This window comes from Lupinus angustifolius, chromosome LG01, assembly GCF_001865875.1.
Source record: "Lupinus angustifolius cultivar Tanjil chromosome LG01, LupAngTanjil_v1.0, whole genome shotgun sequence".
In the NCBI taxonomy this organism is placed as follows: Eukaryota; Viridiplantae; Streptophyta; class Magnoliopsida; order Fabales; family Fabaceae; genus Lupinus; species Lupinus angustifolius.
In genome coordinates, this window is record NC_032009.1 from 30,440,691 (window position 1) to 30,447,215 (window position 6,525).

The following is a 6,525-nucleotide window of genomic DNA, read 5'->3' on the forward strand; positions in this document are numbered from 1 at the left end:
AAATGTTAAGCAACCTACAATTTTGTTCTAATTATTTTATCGATTTTAAAAATCATTTAATTGGACTTTACAAAATCATGAATGAGACATTACAAAAGACGTTTTTTTGGTAGATCGAAAATAAAAAGAACAAAAAGGAAAATAAAGCATGAGGGAAAGATCCATCTACATAATGGGCGGATGGAGAGTCCTAGATTCTCAAGTCTACATCAAGACCCAAACTAAGTTTAGATATGTAATCCACTTATCATATTTTTCTTTCTGTAGATATGTTGAAGTGAAACGTCTCACTTCCTCCTAAGTAACTCACAAATGTTATGAAGTACTCGAAAAATAGGGTCAAAGCGAATCCGCACTTTGTTGGAAATGATATGAACTGCTTCAAGACAATTGCTCTCCAAAGTAATCTCATGATGACCCAACTTCCATGCCAACTCAAGACCATGTTTAATGGCTAGAAGCTCCGCTAGAATAGAAAATCCAGTTCCAAAGTTCTAGTGAATACTAATAACCAATGATCGTCATGATTGTGCATAACACCATCTCCTCTAATCATTTGATCTTACACACTATAACATACTCAATATAATTGCTTCATTTGACATTGTATCAATAACATACCAATCATTGAAATTATGGTAGACATTTTTCTCCAATTTATGCTTAACTTTGGATTAATATTTTTGGGATGAGATCATTCCATTGCATTATGTTGCAAGTGTGGGCAATTTTAATGTTGCATAGTCCCAAGTAAATCTCATGTACATCTGTTATCTACTTTGTTTTTTATATACATTTTTTTATTTCTATAATTATATAATAATTAATATTTTTTATTCTAATAATAATTAAATAATAAAAGTCAAGGATGATTTAATTAAAAATTAAATAATAAAAAATGTTTTAAATAAAATATTTTAAAGAATTTAATAGGAATATTATAACTCATATTATATCTTTCCTAACTTGGGTTGAACATCGACCGTTATTATTGGTACAACTACATCCATCTCGTGGGATATGAGTAAGGTTTAAGAATGTTGTCTCTTTTCTCTTGATTATATTAACTAATCATAAAAATATTTTATCAATAAAATTTAATTTGAGAATTTAATAGTAAGATCACGACTCGTGTCATATATTAACATATGCTCTATGTTGAGAATCGATCATGATCAGTATACTACATCTACCATCTCTTAAAGCAAGAAGGCAATTCAAGATATATCATTTCTATTAACTTCCTCCTAATTAATTTAAGTTATTATGTTCACCATGTAAATAAAATAAACTTGAGAATTTAATAGTAGTGTCATGCCCAGTACGTTATATCATAATTTCTAATCCTAGTTAGATGTTGTCACGATCTTTAGTAGTCTTTTTGTCATCTCTCAAAATAGGAAGACAGTTCAGGAGTAATGTTGTATATTTGCTATTAGTTTTCTTTCAATTAATTAAGATAATTTATTTAATAAATAAATATTAGTATAAATGCTCCTAATTAATTAGTTAAAAATTAATTTAGGAAATTAATAGTAAGGTGACAACTCATGTGTCGTAGATTAATTTTTTATATAGGTTTAGAAGTGGTTGCAGCAGTTTACGACCAATACAATCTCTTATACCATGAAAAATTAATATTAATATAATGTATTTTTAAATAAAATTGAGAATTGAAAGAATAAACACAATTAATATCATATCTTTTCTTTCTATTTGGATTGAGAAATGATCATAATCATTAGTACTACATTTGCCATGTCCCAAATTAGTCTATTATATGCGTCTTTTCTTTCATCCTCAATTATAAATTTATTAATTATTTGAAGTGAGAAATTATATACAGTCTTGATTTTCCTATTGCAATCATAATAAAAAATATACCATGTTGTTTTAATAATTAAATATTTAATTAAAAAATATTGTTATAAATTAGTTCGTACTATTAGTGAGAGTACCATTTTAAGACGACATATGTGGTGTTAATACCTTATCGATCCTAATCGGCTCTCGGACTTAAAACTATGATTTGATGACCATATTTTTCAAATTGAATACGCTTAGAATTTTCTACGTTTTTTTTTACAAAAAAAAATGTATTGATAACTTTAAATTATTTAGATAATATTGAAATTTCATTTCTCCTCTCCCTAGATTGTGTAGGGGATGATTCATTAAAAACCGGGTAGCAACATGGTTGATGAAGAAATTATATAAAACTACTTTATTACAATAAATTTGAGTGAAGCTAGGCTTAAAGGGAACTCCACAGCTGCAATATCAATCACTTTTCATTCAAGATGTGAAACTTATCAACTAATGTTCATTTGTCCTATTATTTGCTTTTTGAGCGACCAAATGAATTCAAGGTTGAGCTAAAGTGCTTCATGTAATGATAAGAGTTGCGCATGATTTTGCTGGTCAAACATGAAATTATAAGAGTTAGGAGAAGTAGAGATGATTAACTAATTATACAAAAGGCAAAGAAAATTAAAAGTACAATACAATGGTTGCGATATTTAAATTAATTGTATAAATTACATTTTCTATTATCATATCTCCATGGAAATGGAACACAATGAAAAAAAATACTGGACTACACTAGGTGATATTATTTGGAACATGTATAATTACATTCTTTGTGGTTTTCCTATACGACTATCCATAATAGCAAATCCCTTTTTTACCTACGATCATTACTTCTAATATTTAACTTTGTTTTGTCATTAAACATTCTTAACACATATAAGACTTTGAATTATTCAAACAAAATAATAATAATGGAATTTTTCAGCAGTTGAGTCTAGTTTTCCGCTTAAAAGAAGGAAACGAGTATGTGCAACAAAGACCAAAATTTAAAACGGATAAAAAACTCATATCCTCCTAAAAAAATATAAAAATCCTCATTATCAATAAATATTCAGATGATTAAGATGGCTTTTAGACTTGTTTATTAGAATGATATAATATTAGTATAATAAATGTGAGAAAACTTGATTGATGGGAAGATATTGTACCACTTGAACAAAGAAATTGTTGATTGATTTGCATGTAGAAACTCCCAAAGCGTCTGCTACCACCTTTAGGTATATTGGATGCAAATGAGATGAACAGCGAATCCCCTTCAGGATACTTTGGAAAATCTTTGATGTGTTTTGCACAAACACACGAAACATAATCTTTCAATAGTAATTTATAAATTTATGTTTCCTACACTTCTCTCATGCATTAGAGAAATGAAAGATGAATTCATAGACATCAAAATTCATGTGTTAATTTATGTATTCAAGTATCTCTATTTATAGAGAAATTAATGTTACTTGGTGGAAAGAATCACTCTTGAGATTCTGCACTAATTCACGAATAGGTATATACGTTCAAATTTTATCCGAACAAGTGTCATAGCTCAACTATAATACATATTGTTTGTCAAGTGATAGATCCCTAGTTAAAATCTTTGCCATTGAATTTTTTAAAAAATTTCATGTAACCTTATCCAGGAGATTTCCACCAAGAGAATCTTGATTCTCTCCGGTCAAACATGTATGCTGTTAACTATGGGCTTAGAGATCTTATTAGCAACTTTGTACTAAATGTTGTATTTGTAAGGGGTTCCCTAGATAAGATAAGAAGGGCTATCCGTATTTATCGTTTTGACCATATCAAGTTGAGTTGGATAACCCCTTTCTAATTTGACAAGGAATAAGTTTGGCCCTATTTAGGTGGTTTGGAGTTTTACATATTTGAAATGTTATTTGCAAAACAATACGTCTTCTATAAACAAGAGCGTAATTGATTTTTAACTCTTTTTCAAAACTATTTCACCTCAACTTAAAAAAACAACAGTTTTTTACTATAGTGTTTTGTTTAAAACATAGTTCACTCTACTACTACTCTATTATCATTGTTGGGAATGCTTGAAATATGTTATTGTATTTGTCTCACGTTGTCTAATATTGGAATAGGATAGAGTAACCAATATTATATATTAGACTCAAGTCTCATTCCCTTGTTATAATGTGCACCAGATATAAGCACCAAATAGAAACACCCCATGGGTAGGTGGGTCCATGAGTGTGGTAGAGTTTGTAATCCTTATTCTCTAATAATATATTGGTAGTCGCTCAGCGCTCCCGGGGACGTAGGCACAATTGGCCGAACTCCGTAACAAATTCTCTTGTTGCCAACACTGCGCAACGATCGCTTCGTTGCACCAACAATTAGTATCAGAGCTAATTGGTAGATGACTCTTAACCTAGACATCAGATAATGACTACAGAGGGTGAAGGTATGATGGCTAGACAAGGTGTGTCAAAGGTAGTGGCAAAGATAGAATAGTTGAGTTGAAGGAGAAGAAAACATGGCAAAACTGTTGTGGGGGCGATATATGTTGATCCAGAATCCTAGAAATTCATGTACTAGATTAGGATCAACTTGGAGATATAGACTCATGTGTTGAGTTTGACCAAGAGACAAGTGCTGACAATATCTCTCTATATGTTAAGAGAATGTTCTCATTTGAGATGAGAAGTGAAATATCCTAATGGTGTGTCTGAGACATCATAGTGAAGGATGTTAATTGTTAGCAGATTCACAAAAGCATAGAGGTGTTGACTGACTTTGATGTATGGTGTTTAATGGGCATTGGCTTCGACGCAAGCTGTAACACGAGCATTGGTAGAGATGCAGAGGTGTGACATGGAGATTGGCTTAGATACAAGGATGTGATACATACATTATTTAGTATTAACATAAGGTGTGTGTTATGAGTATACTCCTTATGGTGGAGTATTATAGTTCTTTTGAACTAGGATTGTCGGAGTAGACAATGGTGGTAGCGGTTGAGGCTTTCCAAGAAAGCTCCAAGGCTCAGTTTGACTAGGTATTGAAGAGGACGATTGTAGTGAACTTTTGTGTAGAGGTTTCAATATATCGAAAGACTTCCTAGCAATAGGTGGCTAGGCGGCGTGTTCCATTTGATGGCAGTACAGGAAGTTACACTACAAGTTTGAAGAGCTAGGCTCTTGGTAACATCATCAAGGATACTCAGAAGGTCTATGTTGTAGGGGAGCAATTAAAGAGAATTAGACATTGAACAAGGTGAAGTCATATATTCGTTATGGTGGAGATTCTTGTGTAGATTTCCTAAGGAGCGAGATATTCGTCTATTTCAATTAAGGTGGAGATTGTTGGGATGCTTGAAATATATTATTGTGTTAGTCTCATATTGTCTAATATTGGAATAGAGTAGAGTAACCAATGTTATATATTGGACTCAAGTCCATTGTGATAATATGAACCAGATATAAACACCAAATAGAAACACCCATTGGACAGGTGAGCCCATGGGTGTGCTAGGGTTTGTAATCCTTATTCTCTAATAATATATTGGTAGCCGCTCAATACTCCGGGGGATGTAGGCACAATTTGCCGAACTCTGTTAACAATTTCTCTTGTTTTTTCTCTTATATTTAGTCTATGCACTTTATTTGATTGCTTATGGTCAGTGTTGTGCAACGATCGCTTCCGCTGCACCAACAATCATCATAATTAATATTGCCCCTATCACCACAACTATCATTGCTTCTACCATTGACACTTAAACCACCACTTCTATCCCAACTATTGTTATCATCACCTAGACCATATATACTATCAACAACATCACCATAGCCACCATCACCATCAGAACCACTACCACAGTCACAACCACTACCACCATCATATCTATTTGTTAGAAATGCATGAAATATATTATTGTATGAAGTCTCATATTACCTAGTATTGAAATGGAGAAGAGAAATCAATGACTCAAATCCCTTTTTATAGATGCCCCATTATAAGCACCAATTGTTTTTATCGACAATTATATGCACCAATTAGAAACATCCCATGGGCCTTGGGCCCATGAGTATGATATAACTTGTAATACTTAATCTCTAATGATATCTTGGTAACTGCTCAAAATTCCCGGAGACATAGATATAATTGACATAACCTCGTTGTCAAACTCTCTTGTCTTCTTCTCTTCTAATTATTCTTATTTCATTTATTTGATTGATTGTGGCCAACGTTGTGCAACAATCACTTCTATTGCATCATAAATTGATATTAGATCAGATTAGTAGATGACTCTTAGCCTGAGCGCTAGATTAAGGCAAAGGAGGATGGAGAATGTGTTGGTTGGGCAATGTCTGTCAAAGACAATGCATGAGGATAACAAATGAGATGTGTTGAAGGAGAAGGAAACATGACAAAACCATGATGGAGATCATAATTGTGTTGGATCTAGAATCGTAGAAGTCCATGTATTAGATTAGGACAATGGTGGAGATAGGAACTCAGGTACTGAGTCAGGCTCTGAGATAGATGTTGGAAATATTTATCTAAATGTTGAAGAGGGTGATCTCATTTGAGACGAGAAATAAAATATCCTCGTGGCATGTTCGTAGTGTCATGGTGAAGGGTTTTAGTTACTAGCAGATCCAAAAAATTATAGAGGGAGTGACTTACCTTGATGAAGGT